This window comes from Mixophyes fleayi, chromosome 4 (assembly GCF_038048845.1).
Source record: "Mixophyes fleayi isolate aMixFle1 chromosome 4, aMixFle1.hap1, whole genome shotgun sequence".
Classification (NCBI taxonomy): domain Eukaryota; kingdom Metazoa; phylum Chordata; class Amphibia; order Anura; family Limnodynastidae; genus Mixophyes; species Mixophyes fleayi.
This window is the reverse complement of record NC_134405.1, coordinates 6318573-6335853: the sequence shown is the minus strand read 5'-3', so window position 1 is coordinate 6335853 and position 17281 is coordinate 6318573. Positions and strand designations below refer to the sequence as shown.

The 17281-nt window shown below is 44.5% G+C and overlaps 2 protein-coding genes across 10 annotated transcripts in view; one reads left to right on the top strand and one right to left on the bottom strand.

The window, feature by feature from the left end:
* The window catches only part of LOC142150986 (uncharacterized), a 38805-nt gene extending 36010 nt beyond the window's left edge, over nt 1–2795 (bottom strand). For 2 of the 3 annotated variants that reach the window (XM_075206223.1, XM_075206225.1), the window contains exons 1-2: nt 2421–2795; nt 906–1006 (exon numbers count right to left, since the gene is read on the bottom strand). The gene's annotated coding sequence lies outside the window, so the exon portion shown is untranslated. The remainder of the gene's footprint in view (nt 1–905; nt 1007–2420) is intronic. The other variant, XM_075206224.1, reaches the window with a different exon arrangement.
* The window catches only part of LOC142150979 (uncharacterized), a 536473-nt gene that overhangs the window by 497857 nt on the left and 21335 nt on the right, over nt 1–17281 (top strand). The window lies entirely within an intron of this gene.

The window sequence follows — 17281 nt, the reverse complement described above, 5'->3', positions numbered from 1 at the left end:
TCTCTGTATACTGCCCATTTGCAGCCTGCTCCTGTGAGCACGGTTATGATGTAACCAGTGGTGCAGCTGTATTTAAAGCCCCTGGAAATAAAAGCCAGACAAAAAGTTGTTCTTATTAATAGTTAATATATAAATCTGTAACTTGTATCACTTTTGGAAAAATCTCCGATGGGTCTGCTCCTATCGTTACCAAAACTGATTTGTCTATCTGTTGCTGACATTGTTTATATATTGATTATTCTTACAGACTTATAATGTGTGAATTGTTGGCGATTGGATTTAAATTCATTCAAATATTCTCTTGCCTTGTCCTTTTAGATTTGATGACTATCTCTGGCAATTCAAATACTCTGTACATTATCCAGACCCTGTTAGCCGAGTCTCCAGTAACAGTGGTCATTGCTCTCTGCAGGCTTCCTTGTATACACCTGTCAGTATATCCAAGCCTAAGTATGGAAACTGCATAATCTAATGTCCGGACCCTCTCTCAGCAAATCACAGCCCTTACACAATGAGCATGAGGGTTTGTGCTACTTCAGGATGAAATGTAAGCTCTTCAGACTACAGTTCCACTGCTACAAACACCTCAGCACAACCTGTACAACCGCTGCCTCTTGTTCTGCTCCACAACCTAAATAGCCTGGCTTGAGAACATTTCTCTGGACCTCGGTGCATTCATTTGCAGTTGTAAGCTATTATTATCCCTTAAGCCCAGGACATATCCCACCTTACAAATTAAAGTGGGGGTTAATATCTCTTTTCCTAAAGATGAGCCCCTGTCACAAGGCCACATGGAACAAGAAAAGTCCCCTCTTGCAAAACTTGATGCATTTGTAGATGCCGTATCTCTATTGTGTGATGAAGCAAGAAGTTGTTGGACTGACCCTCTCTCTATTTACACTGACCTTTGTTCATCCAACACTGCACAAGCCGAGACTTCTGACCTCTATTCTCCCCTTCTGCACATGTGAGCTGGTGCGTGATGATCCGAGACGTGATGAGATCACTAGAAGAGGACAGAAGAGGAGAAATCAGATCATTACAACCTGCGACAGCAAAACAATAGGACGACTGGTCCCGTGGAAGGGACCAGCCGGTCCATCAACCATAGTGTAGGAGGCAGGTCCAACTGGCATTGGGGCCCTCCGGGGATTTTCCCGGCGGGCCAGTCCAACCCACACGGACACACACAAATACAGGTCTCATACACAAACTAATGCAGGTCTCACACACACTGGCACACACTAAAAAAGTTAGTGGACTTGTTGCTATGACACACACTCCTCCTTCCTGCACATCCTCTTCCTGTTACTCCCCCAGCCAATCAGGGCCTTCATCCTCCTCCTGTTAATCACTCCTGGGTATGTCTTTTCATTTCAACTGTCATTCCCACTGTGTCTTCCTCGGCCTCTAGTAACCCCTTGTAGCCCTGCATTTTAAAAGCGTTTATGTACTTCCTCTGTTTAACAGGGTTTTGGGGCACCACAGCAGCATGGTGCCTTACAGAGCAGTACAGTGTATATACTTCAGGATAGTTCAGTATAGCAGTATTATAGTCAAATATAAATGTATAGTTCAGTATAGCAGTAGTAAGTTATATATAGATCAGTATAGCCCGGCACCTTTATTCACACGTGTCCCCTCTGCCCGGCACCTTTAGTCACACGTGTCCCCTCTGCCCGGCACCTTTAGTCACACGTGTCCCCTCTGCCCGGCACCTTTATTCACACGTGTCCCCTCTGCCCGGCACCTTTATTCACACGTGTCCCCTCTGCCCGGCACTTTTAGTCACACGTGTCCCCTCTGCCCGGCACCTTTAGTCACACGTGTCCCCTCTGCCCGGCACCTTTAGTCACACGTGTCCCCTCTGCCCGGCACCTTTAGTCACACGTGTCCCCTCTGCCCAGCACCTTTAGTCACACGTGTCCCCCCCCCTCCAGCACCTTTAGTCACACATGTCCCCCCCCCTCCAGCACCTTTAGTCACACATGTCCCCCCCCCTCCAGCATCTTTAGTCACACATGTCCCGTCCCCCCTCCAGCACCTTTAGTCACACATGTCCCCCCACCCCAGCACCTTTAGTCACACATGTCCCCCCTCCAGCACCTTTAGTCACACATGTCCCCCCCTCCAGCACCTTTAGTCACACATGTCCCCCTCCAGCACCTTTAGTCACACATGTCCCCCCACCCCAGCACCTTTAGTCACACATGTCCCCCCCTCCAGCACCTTTAGTCACACATGTCCCCCCACCCCAGCACCTTTAGTCACACATGTCCCCCCTCCAGCACCTTTAGTCACACATGTCCCCCCCTCCAGCACCTTTAGTCACACATGTCCCCCTCCAGCACCTTTAGTCACACATGTCCCCCCCTCCAGCACCTTTAGTCACACATGTCCCCCCCATCCCTCCTTCTTACCTTGGCTCCTGCACTGGGCACCATGTGACCGCTGCAGTCACATGACCTGGTGATATCTAGTAATGACCTGACAGGGCCGGGAGGGGGCAGTACAGGGACCTCTGCGGAATATACTGGTACAATATATGACTGTATCCGTAACAAAGCATTTCTCACTCATTGCAGCTTTATAACCTGTTATTACTTTCTATGTATTTATTGTTCCTGACAGTAATTGTCCTGTATAATAATATTTCTTCTCTCCTCTGATGATGGAGGATCTCCAGGTACAGACACTGCCCGTCCTTCTACATAGATCTATACTGTGCTCCCGGCCTGAGCTCCGGGGGTGACGTCATGGTCACGTGTCATTACACAGAGAGATCTAGTGATAGAATCACTGTATTGTCCTCAGTGCGGGACAGCGGCGGCCATTTTCCCGTAGTCTCCCAGCACGTAGCAACAGAGCTGTAAGACCCGTATTGTGCTGGGAGACTACGGGAAAATGGCCGCCGCTGCTCTGCACTGAGGACAATACTACAATAGTAACTATTTATTTACTCGTGATTACATTTATTAATTAAACCCACAGACCCCCCTCATCTCTGCCCCACACACCTCCCACTATACCCCCCTGAAGCGGAGGGCAGTAGAGATAATGGGTGAGGGCCCCTAGTCTCCCAGACTGGGTGTTACAGATATACCAGCCCCAGTGGCTGCTACATAGAAGGTGATGATTATCCAGATGGTCCTCACTACAATGCACGGACACTATTACATAGAGCCCCAGTCTGTGCTCTATATTCTATATATTGTGTCTGCACCCAACAACACACTGACATAGAGACCTTTCCTTCATCTCTGTATGGATAGAGATGGTCTGTACCCAACAACACACTGACATAGAGACCTTCCCTTCATCTCTGTATGGATAGAGATGGTCTGTACCTAACAACACACTGACATAGAGACCTTCCCTTCATCTCTGTATGGATAGAGATGGTCTGTACCCAACAACACACTGACATAGAGACCTTCCCTTCATCTCTGTATGGATAGAGATGGTCTGTACCCAACAACACACTGACATAGAGACCTTCCCTTCATCTCTGTATGGATAGAGATGGTCTGTACCTAACAACACACTGACATAGAGACCCTCCCTTCATCTCTGTATGGATAGAGATGGTCTGTACCCAACAACACACTGACATAGAGACCTTCCCTTCATCTCTGTATGGATAGAGATTGTCTGTACCCAACAACACACTGACATAGAGACCTTCCCTTCATCTCTGTATGGATAGAGATTGTCTGTACCCAACAACACACTGACATAGAGACCTTCCCTTCATCTCTGTATGGATAGAAAAGGTCTGTACCTAACAACACACTGACATAGAGACATTCCCTTCATCTCTGTATGGATAGAGATGGTCTGTACCTAACAACACACTGACATAGAGACCTTCTCTTCATCTCTGTATGGATAGAGATGGTCTGTACCTAACAACACACTGACATAGAGACCTTACCTTCATCTCTGTATGGATAGAGATGGTCTGTACCTAACAACACACTGACAAAGAGACCTTCCCTTCATCTGTGTATGGATAGAGATGGTCTGTACCTAACAACACACTGACATAGAGACCTTCCCTTCATCTCTGTATGGATAGAGATGGTCTGTACCCAACAACACACTGACATAGAGACCTTCCCTTCATCTCTGTATGGATAGAGATGGTCTGTACCTAACAACACACTGACATAGAGACCTTCCCTTCATCTCTGTATGGATAGAGATGGTCTGTACCTAACAACACACTGACATAGAGACCTTCCCTTCATCTCTGTATGGATAGAGATGGTCTGTACCTAACAACACACTGACATAGAGACCTTCCCTTCATCTCTGTATGGATAGAGATGGTCTGTACCCAACAACACACTGACATAGAGACCTTCCCTTCATCTCTGTATGGATAGAGATGGTCTGTACCCAACAACACACTTACATAGTGACCTTCCCTTCATCTCTGTACGGATAGAGATGGTCTGTACCCAACAACACACTGACATAGAAACCTTCCCTTCATCTCTGTACGGATAGAGATGGTCTGTACCTAACAACACACTGACATAGAGACCTTCCCTTTATGTCTGTATGGATAGAGATGGTCTGTACCTAACAACACACTGACATAGAGACCTTCCCTTCATCTCTGTATTGATAGAGATGGTCTGTACCTAACAACACACTGACATAGAGACCTTCCCTTCATCTCTGTATGGATAGAGATGGTCTGTACCTAACAACACACTGACATAGAGACCTTCCCTTCATCTCTGTATGTATAGAGATTGTCTGTACCCAACATCACACTGACATAGAGACCTTCCCTTCATCTCTGTATGGATAGAGATGGTCTGTACCCAACAACACACTGACATAGAGATCTTCCCTTCATCTCTGTATGGATAGAGATGGTCTGTACCCAACAACACACTTACATAGTGACCTTCCCTTCATCTCTGTATGGATAGAGATGGTCTGTACCTAACAACACACTGACATAGATACCTTCCCTTCATCTCTGTATGGATAGAGATGGTCTGTACCCAACAACACACTGACATAGAGACCTTCCCTTTTTCTCTGTATGAGATAGAGATGGTCTGTACCTAACAACACACTGACATAGAGACCTTCCCTTCATCTCTGTATGGATAGAGATGGTCTGTACCTAACAACACACTGAAATAGAGACATTCCCTTCATCTCTGTATGAATACAGATGGTCTGTACCTAACAACACACTGTCATAGAGACCCTCCCTTCATCTATGTATGGATAGAGATGGTCTGTACCCAACAACACACTGACATAGAGACCTTCCCTTCATGTCTGTATGGATAGAGATGGTCTGTACCTAACAACACACTGTCATAGAGACCTTCCCTTCATCTCTGTATGGATAGAGATGGTCTGTACCTAACAACACACTGACATAGAGACCTTCCCTTCATCTCTGTATGGATAGAGATGGTCTGTACCTAACAACACACTGACATAGAGACCTTCCCTTCATCTCTGTATGGATAGAGATGGTCTGTACCCAACAACACACTTACATAGTGACCTTCCCTTCATCTCTGTACAGATAGAGATGGTCTGTACCTAACAACACACTGACATAGATACCTTCCCTTCATCTCTGTATGGATAGAGATGGTCTGTACCTAACAACACACTGACATAGAGACCTTCCCTTCATCTCTGTATGGATAGAGATGGTCTGTACCCAACAACACACTTACATAGAGACCTTCCCTTCATCTCTGTATGGATACAGATGGTCTGTACCTAACAACACACTGACATAGAGACCTTCCCTTCATCTCTGTATGTATAGAGATGGTCTGTACCCAACATCACACTGACATAGAGACCTTCCCTTCATCTCTGTATGGATAGAGATGGTCTGTACCCAACAACACACTGACATAGAGATCTTCCCTTCATCTCTGTATGGATAGAGATGGTCTGTACCCAACAACACACTTACATAGTGACCTTCCCTTCATCTCTGTATGGATAGAGATGGTCTGTACCTAACAACACACTGACATAGATACCTTCCCTTCATCTCTGTATGGATAAAGATGGTCTGTACCCAACAACACACTGACATAGAGACCTTCCCTTCATCTCTGTATGGATAGAGATGGTCTGTACCTAACAACACACTGACATAGAGACCTTCCCTTCATCTCTGTATGGATAGAGATGGTCTGTACCCAACAACACACTGACATAGAGACCTTCCCTTTTTCTCTGTATGAGATAGAGATGGTCTGTACCTAACAACACACTGACATAGAGACCTTCCCTTCATCTCTGTATGGATAGAGATGGTCTGTACCTAACAACACACTGACATAGAGACCTTCCCTTCATCTCTGTATGGATAGAGATGGTCTGTACCTAAAAACACACTGAAATAGAGACCTTCCCTTCATCTCTGTATGGATAGAGATGGTCTGTACCTAACAACACACTGTCATAGAGACCTTCCCTTCATCTCTGTATGGATAGAGATGGTCTGTACCCAACAACACACTGACATAGAGACCTTCCCTTCATGTCTGTATGGATAGAGATGGTCTGTACCCAACAACACACTGACATAGAGACCTTCCCTTCATGTCTGTATGGATAGAGATGGTCTGTACCTAACAACACACTGACATAGAGACCTTCCCTTCATCTCTGTATGGATAGAGATGGTCTGTACCTAACAACACACTGACATAGAGACCTTCCCTTCATCTCTGTATGGATAGAGATGGTCTGTACCTAACAACACACTGACATAGAGACCTTCCCTTCATCTCTGTATGGATAGAGATGGTCTGTACCCAACAACACACTGACATAGAGACCTTCCTTTCATCTCTGTATGGATAGAGATGGTCTGTACCCAACAAAGACTGACATAGAGACCTTCCCTTCATCTCTGTATAGATAGAGATGGTCTGTACCTAAAAACACACTGACATAGAGACCTTCCCTTCATCTCTGTATGGATAGAGATGGTCTGTACCCAACAAGACACTGACATAGAGACCTTCCCCTCATCTCTGTATTGATAGAGATGGTCTGTACCCAACAACACACTGACATAGAGATCTTCTCTTCATCTCTGTATGGATAGAGATGGTCTGTACCTAAAAACACACTGAAATAGAGACCTTCCCTTCATCTCTGTATGGATAGAGATGGTCTGTACCTAACAACACACTGTCATAGAGACCTTCCCTTCATCTCTGTATGGATAGAGATGGTCTGTACCCAACAACACACTGACATAGAGACCTTCCCTTCATGTCTGTATGGATAGAGATGGTCTGTACCCAACAACACACTGACATAGAGACCTTCCCTTCATGTCTGTATGGATAGAGATAGTCTGTACCTAACAACACACTGACATAGAGACCTTCCCTTCATCTCTGTATGGATAGAGATGGTCTGTACCTAACAACACACTGACATAGAGACCTTCCCTTCATCTCTGTATGGATAGAGATGGTCTGTACCTAACAACACACTGACATAGAGACCTTCCCTTCATCTCTGTATGGATAGAGATGGTCTGTACCCAACAACACACTGACATAGAGACCTTCCCTTCATCTCTGTATGGATAGAGATGGTCTGTACCTAACAACACACTGACATAGAGACCTTCCCTTCATCTCTGTATGGATAGAGATGGTCTGTACCTAACAACACACTGACATAGAGACCTTCCCTTCATCTCTGTATGGATAGAGATGGTCTGTACCTAACAACACACTGACATAGAGACCTTCCCTTCATCTGTATGGATAGAGATGGTCTGTACCTAACAACACACTGACATAGAGACCTTCCCTTCATCTCTGTATGGATAGAGATGGTCTGTACCTAACAACACACTGACATAGAGACCTTCCCTTCATCTCTGTATGGATAGAGATGGTCTGTACCCAACAACACACTGACATAGAGACCTTCCCTTCATCTCTGTATGGATAGAGATGGTCTGTACCCAACAACACACTGACATAGAGATCTTCCCTTCATCTCTGTATGGATAGAGATGGTCTGTACCCAACAACACACTGACATAGAGACCTTCCCTTCATCTCTGTATGGATAGAGATGGTCTGTACCCAACAACACACTGACATAGAGACCTTCCCTTCATCTCTGCATGGATAGAGATGGTCTGTACCCAACAACACACTTACATAGTGACCTTCCCTTCATCTCTGTACGGATAGAGATGGTCTGTACCCAACAAAACACTGACATAGAAACCTTCCCTTCATCTCTGTATGGATAGAGATGGTCTGTACCTAACAACACACTGACATAGAGACCTTCCCTTCATGTCTGTATGGATAGAGATGGTCTGTACCTAACAACACACTGTCATAGAGACCTTCCCTTCATCTCTGTATGGATAGAGATGGTCTGTACCTAACAACACACTGACATAGAGACCTTCCCTTCATCTCTGTATGGATAGAGATGGTCTGTACCTAACAACACACTGACATAGAGACCTTCCCTTCATCTCTGTATGGATAGAGATGGTCTGTACCCAACAACACACTTACATAGTGACCTTCCCTTCATCTCTGTACGGATAGAGATGGTCTGTACCTAACAACACACTGACATAGATACCTTCCCTTCATCTCTGTATGGATAGAGTTGGTCTGTACCTAACAACACACTGACATAGAGACCTTCCCTTCATCTCTGTATGGATAGAGATGGTCTGTACCTAACAAGACACTGACATAGAGACCTTCCCTTCATCTCTGTATGGATAGAGATGGTCTGTACCCAACAACACACTGACATAGAAACCTTCCCTTCATCTCTGTATGGATAGAGATGGTCTGTACCTAACAACACACTGACATAGAGACCTTCCCTTTATGTCTGTATGGATAGAGATGGTCTGTACCTAACAACACACTGACATAGAGACCTTCCCTTCATCTCTGTATTGATAGAGATGGTCTGTACCTAACAACACACTGACATAGAGACCTTCCCTTCATCTCTGTATGGATACAGATGGTCTGTACCTAACAACACACTGACATAGAGACCTTCCCTTCATCTCTGTATGTATAGAGATGGTCTGTACCCAACATCACACTGACATAGAGACCTTCCCTTCATCTCTGTATGGATAGAGATGGTCTGTACCCAACAACACACTGACATAGAGATCTTCCCTTCATCTCTGTATGGATAGAGATGGTCTGTACCCAACAACACACTTACATAGTGACCTTCCCTTCATCTCTGTATGGATAGAGATGGTCTGTACCTAACAACACACTGACATAGATACCTTCCCTTCATCTCTGTATGGATAGAGATGGTCTGTACCCAACAACACACTGACATAGAGACCTTCCCTTCATCTCTGTATGGATAGAGATGGTCTGTACCTAACAACACACTGACATAGAGACCTTCCCTTCATCTCTGTATGGATAGAGATGGTCTGTACCCAACAACACACTGACATAGAGACCTTCCCTTTTTCTCTGTATGAGATAGAGATGGTCTGTACCTAACAACACACTGACATAGAGACCTTCCCTTCATCTCTGTATGGATAGAGATGGTCTGTACCTAACAACACACTGACATAGAGACCTTCCCTTCATCTCTGTATGGATAGAGATGGTCTGTACCTAAAAACACACTGAAATAGAGACCTTCCCTTCATCTCTGTATGGATAGAGATGGTCTGTACCTAACAACACACTGTCATAGAGACCTTCCCTTCATCTCTGTATGGATAGAGATGGTCTGTACCCAACAACACACTGACATAGAGACCTTCCCTTCATGTCTGTATGGATAGAGATGGTCTGTACCCAACAACACACTGACATAGAGACCTTCCCTTCATGTCTGTATGGATAGAGATGGTCTGTACCTAACAACACACTGACATAGAGACCTTCCCTTCATCTCTGTATGGATAGAGATGGTCTGTACCTAACAACACACTGACATAGAGACCTTCCCTTCATCTCTGTATGGATAGAGATGGTCTGTACCCAACAACACACTGACATAGAGACCTTCCCTTTTTCTCTGTATGAGATAGAGATGGTCTGTACCTAACAACACACTGACATAGAGACCTTCCCTTCATCTCTGTATGGATAGAGATGGTCTGTACCTAACAACACACTGTCATAGAGACCTTCCCTTCATCTCTGTATGGATAGAGATGGTCTGTACCTAACAACACACTGACATAGAGACCTTCCCTTCATCTCTGTATGGATAGAGATGGTCTGTACCTAACAACACACTGACATAGAGACCTTCCCTTCATCTCTGTATGGATAGAGATGGTCTGTACCCAACAACACACTTACATAGTGACCTTCCCTTCATCTCTGTACGGATAGAGATGGTCTGTACCTAACAACACACTGACATAGATACCTTCCCTTCATCTCTGTATGGATAGAGTTGGTCTGTACCTAACAACACACTGACATAGAGACCTTCCCTTCATCTCTGTATGGATAGAGATGGTCTGTACCTAACAAGACACTGACATAGAGACCTTCCCTTCATCTCTGTATGGATAGAGATGGTCTGTACCCAACAACACACTGACATAGAAACCTTCCCTTCATCTCTGTATGGATAGAGATGGTCTGTACCTAACAACACACTGACATAGAGACCTTCCCTTTATGTCTGTATGGATAGAGATGGTCTGTACCTAACAACACACTGACATAGAGACCTTCCCTTCATCTCTGTATTGATAGAGATGGTCTGTACCTAACAACACACTGACATAGAGACCTTCCCTTCATCTCTGTATGGATACAGATGGTCTGTACCTAACAACACACTGACATAGAGACCTTCCCTTCATCTCTGTATGTATAGAGATGGTCTGTACCCAACATCACACTGACATAGAGACCTTCCCTTCATCTCTGTATGGATAGAGATGGTCTGTACCCAACAACACACTGACATAGAGATCTTCCCTTCATCTCTGTATGGATAGAGATGGTCTGTACCCAACAACACACTTACATAGTGACCTTCCCTTCATCTCTGTATGGATAGAGATGGTCTGTACCTAACAACACACTGACATAGATACCTTCCCTTCATCTCTGTATGGATAGAGATGGTCTGTACCCAACAACACACTGACATAGAGACCTTCCCTTCATCTCTGTATGGATAGAGATGGTCTGTACCTAACAACACACTGACATAGAGACCTTCCCTTCATCTCTGTATGGATAGAGATGGTCTGTACCCAACAACACACTGACATAGAGACCTTCCCTTTTTCTCTGTATGAGATAGAGATGGTCTGTACCTAACAACACACTGACATAGAGACCTTCCCTTCATCTCTGTATGGATAGAGATGGTCTGTACCTAACAACACACTGACATAGAGACCTTCCCTTCATCTCTGTATGGATAGAGATGGTCTGTACCTAAAAACACACTGAAATAGAGACCTTCCCTTCATCTCTGTATGGATAGAGATGGTCTGTACCTAACAACACACTGTCATAGAGACCTTCCCTTCATCTCTGTATGGATAGAGATGGTCTGTACCCAACAACACACTGACATAGAGACCTTCCCTTCATGTCTGTATGGATAGAGATGGTCTGTACCCAACAACACACTGACATAGAGACCTTCCCTTCATGTCTGTATGGATAGAGATGGTCTGTACCTAACAACACACTGACATAGAGACCTTCCCTTCATCTCTGTATGGATAGAGATGGTCTGTACCTAACAACACACTGACATAGAGACCTTCCCTTCATCTCTGTATGGATAGAGATGGTCTGTACCCAACAACACACTGACATAGAGACCTTCCCTTTTTCTCTGTATGAGATAGAGATGGTCTGTACCTAACAACACACTGACATAGAGACCTTCCCTTCATCTCTGTATGGATAGAGATGGTCTGTACCTAACAACACACTGACATAGAGACCTTCCCTTCATCTCTGTATGGATAGAGATGGTCTGTACCTAAAAACACACTGAAATAGAGACCTTCCCTTCATCTTTGTATGGATAGAGATGGTCTGTACCTAACAACACACTGTCATAGAGACCTTCCCTTCATCTCTGTATGGATAGAGATGGTCTGTACCCAACAACACACTGACATAGAGACCTTCCCTTCATGTCTGTATGGATAGAGATGGTCTGTACCCAACAACACACTGACATAGAGACCTTCCCTTCATGTCTGTATGGATAGAGATGGTCTGTACCTAACAACACACTGACATAGAGACCTTCCCTTCATCTCTGTATGGATAGAGATGGTCTGTACCTAACAACACACTGACATAGAGACCTTCCCTTCATCTCTGTATGGATAGAGATGGTCTGTACCTAACAACACACTGACATAGAGACCTTCCCTTCATCTCTGTATGGATAGAGATGGTCTGTACCCAACAACACACTGACATAGAGACCTTCCTTTCATCTCTGTATGGATAGAGATGGTCTGTACCCAACAAAGACTGACATAGAGACCTTCCCTTCATCTCTGTATGGATAGAGATGGTCTGTACCCAACAAGACACTGACATAGAGACCTTCCCCTCATCTCTGTATGGATAGAGATGGTCTGTACCCAACAACACACTGACATAGAGATCTTCTCTTCATCTCTGTATGGATAGAGATGGTCTGTACCTAAAAACACACTGAAATAGAGACCTTCCCTTCATCTCTGTATGGATAGAGATGGTCTGTACCTAACAACACACTGTCATAGAGACCTTCCCTTCATTTCTGTATGGATAGAGATGGTCTGTACCCAACAACACACTGACATAGAGACCTTCCCTTCATGTCTGTATGGATAGAGATGGTCTGTACCCAACAACACACTGACATAGAGACCTTCCCTTCATGTCTGTATGGATAGAGATAGTCTGTACCTAACAACACACTGACATAGAGACCTTCCCTTCATCTCTGTATGGATAGAGATGGTCTGTACCTAACAACACACTGACATAGAGACCTTCCCTTCATCTCTGTATGGATAGAGATGGTCTGTACCTAACAACACACTGACATAGAGACCTTCCCTTCATCTCTGTATGGATAGAGATGGTCTGTACCCAACAACACACTGACATAGAGACCTTCCTTTTATCTCTGTATGGATAGAGATGGTCTGTACCCAACAAAGACTGACATAGAGACCTTCCCTTCATCTCTGTATAGATAGAGATGGTCTGTACCTAACAACACACTGACATAGAGACCTTCCCTTCATCTCTGTATGGATAGAGATGGTCTGTACCCAACAAGACAGTGACATAGAGACCTTCCCCTCATCTCTGTATGGATAGAGATGGTCTGTACCCAACAACACACTGACATAGAGATCTTCTCTTCATCTCTGTATGGATAGAGATGGTCTGTACCCAACAACACACTGACATAGAGACCTTCCCTTTATGTCTGTATGGATAGAGATGGTCTGTACCTAACAACACACTGACATAGAGACCTTCCCATCATCTCTGTATTGATAGAGATGGTCTGTACCAAACAACACACTGACATAGAGACCTCCCCTTGATCTCTGTATGTATAGAGATGGTCTGTACCCAACATCACACTGACATGGAGACCTTCCCTTGATCTCTGTATGGATAGAGATGGTCTGTACCCAACAAAACACTGACATAGAGATCTTCCCTTCATCTCTGTATGGATAGAGATGGTCTGTACCCAACAACACACTTACATAGTGACCTTCCCTTCATCTCTGTATGGATAGAGATGGTCTGTACCCAACAACACACTGACATAGAGACCTTCCCTTCATCTCTGTATGGATAGAGATGGTCTGTACCTAACAACACACTGACATAGAGACCTTCCCTTCATCTCTGTATGGATAGAGATGGTCTGTACCTAACAACACACTGACATAGAGACCTTCCCTTCATCTCTGTATGGATAGAGATGGTCTGTACCTAACAACACACTGACATAGAGACCTTCCCTTCATCTCTGTATGGATAGAGATGGTCTGTACCTAACAACACACTGACATAGAGACCTTCCTTTCATCTCTGTATGGATAGAGATGGTCTGTACCTAACAACACACTGACATAGAGACATTCCCTTCATCTCTGTATGGATAGAGATGGTCTGTACCCAACATACCCAACAACACACTGACATAGAGACATTCCCTTCATCTCTGTATGGATAGAGATGGTCTGTACCCAACATACCCAACAACACACTGACATACAGACCTTCCCTTCATCTCTGTATGGATAGAGATGGTCTGTACCTAACAACACACTGACATAGAGACCTTCCCTTCATCTCTGTATGGATAGAGATGGTCTGTACCCAACAACACACTGACATAGAGACCTTCCCTTTTTCTCTGTATGGATAGAGATGGTCTGTACCTAACAACACACTGACATAGAGACCTTCCCTTCATCTCTGTATGGATAGAGATGGTCTGTACCTAACAACACACTGAAATAGAGACCTTCCCTTCATCTCTGTATGGATAGAGATGGTCTGTACCTAACAACACACTGTCATAGAGACCTTCCCTTCATCTCTGTATGGATAGAGATGGTCTGTACCCAACAACACACTGACATAGAGACCTTCCCTTCATCTCTGTATGGATAGAGATGGTCTGTACCTAACAACACACTGACATAGAGACCTTCCCTTCATCTCTGTATGGATAGAGATGGTCTGTACCCAACAACACACTGACATAGAGACCTTCCCTTCATCTCTGTATGGATAGAGATGGTCTGTACCCAACAACACACTGACATAGAGACCTTCCCCTCATCTCTGTATGGATAGAGATGGTCTGTACCCAACAACACACTGACATAGAGATCTTCCCTTCATCTCTGTATGGATAGAGATGGTCTGTACCCAACAACACACTGACATAGAGACCTTCCCCTCATCTCTGTATGGATAGAGATGGTCTGTACCCAACAACACACTGACATAGAGACCTTCCCTTCATCTCTGTATGGATAGATATGGTCTGTACCTATCAACACACTGACATAGAGACCTTCCCCTCATCTCTGTATGGATAGAGATGGTCTGTACCTAACAACACATTGACATAGAGATCTTCCCTTCATCTCTGTATGGATAGAGATGGTCTGTACCCAACAACACACTGACATAGAGACCTTCCCTTCATCTCTGTATGGATAGAGATGGTCTGTACCCAACAACACACTGACATAGAGACCTTCCCCTCATCTCTGTATGGATAGAGATGGTCTGTACCCAACAACACACTGACATAGAGATCTTCCCTTCATCTCTGTATGGATAGAGATGGTCTGTACCCAACAACACACTGACATAGAGACCTTCCCCTCATCTCTGTATGGATAGAGATGGTCTGTACCCAACAACACACTGACATAGAGACCTTCCCTTCATCTCTGTATGGATAGATATGGTCTGTACCTATCAACACACTGACATAGAGACCTTCCCCTCATCTCTGTATGGATAGAGATGGTCTGTACCTAACAACACATTGACATAGAGATCTTCCCTTCATCTCTGTATGGATAGAGATGGTCTGTACCCAGCAACACACTGACATAGAGACCTTCCCCTCATCTCTGTATGGATAGAGATGGTCTGTACCCAACAACACACTGACAAAGAGACTTTCCCTTCATCTCTGTATGGATAGAGATGGTCTGTACCTAACAACACACTGACATAGAGACCTTCCCTTCATCTCTGTATGTATAGAGAGAGTCTGTACCCAACATCACACTGACATAGAGACCTTCCCTTCATCTCTGTATGGATAGAGATGGTCTGTACCCAACAACACACTGACATAGAGATCTTCCCTTCATCTCTGTATGGATAGAGATGGTCTGTACCCAACAACACACTGACATAGATACCTTCCCTTCATCTCTGTATGGATAGAGATGGTCTGTACCCAACAACACACTGACATAGAGACCTTCCCTTTTTCTCTGTATGAGATAGAGATGGTCTGTACCTAACAACACACTGACATAGAGACCTTCCCTTCATCTCTGTATGGATAGAGATGGTCTGTACCTAACAACACACTGAAATAGAGACCTTCCCTTCATCTCTGTATGGATAGAGATGGTCTGTACCTAACAACACACTGTCATAGAGACCTTCCCTTCATCTCTGTATGGATAGAGATGGTCTGTACCTAACAACACACTGACATAGAGACCTTCCCTTCATCTCTGTATGGATAGAGATGGTCTGTACCCAACAACACACTGACATAGAGACCTTCCCTTCATGTCTGTATGGATAGAGATGGTCTGTACCTAACAACACACTGTCATAGAGACCTTCCCTTCATCTCTGTATGGATAGAGATGGTCTGTACCTAACAACACACTGACATAGAGACCTTCCCTTCATCTCTGTATGGATAGAGATGGTCTGTACCTAACAACACACTGACATAGAGACCTTCCCTTCATCTCTGTATGGATAGAGATGGTCTGTACCCAACAACACACTTACATAGTGACCTTCCCTTCATCTCTGTACGGATAGAGATGGTCTGTACCCAACAACACACTGACATAGATACCTTCCCTTCATCTCTGTATGGATAGAGATGGTCTGTACCTAACAACACACTGACATAGAGACCTTCCCTTCATCTCTGAATGGATAGAGATGGTCTGTACCTAACAAGACACTGACATAGAGACCTTCCCTTCATCTCTGTATGGATAGAGATGGTCTGTACCCAACAACACACTGACATAGAAACCTTCCCTTCATCTCTGTATGGAAAGAGATGGTCTGTACCTAACAACACACTGACATAGAGACCTTCCCTTTATGTCTGTATGGATAGAGATGGTCTGTACCTAACAACACACTGACATAGAGACCTTCCCTTCATCTCTGTATTGATAGAGATGGTCTGTACCTAACAACACACTGACATAGAGACCTTCCCTTCATCTCTGTATGGATAGAGATGGTCTGTACCTAACAACACACTGACATAGAGACCTTCCCTTCATCTTTGTATGTATAGAGATGGTCTGTACCCAACATCACACTGACAAAGAGACCTTCCCTTCATCTCTGTATGGATAGAGATGGTCTGTACCCAACAACACACTGACATAGAGATCTTCCCTTCATCTCTGTATGGATAGAGATGGTCTGTACCCAACAACACACTTACATAGTGACCT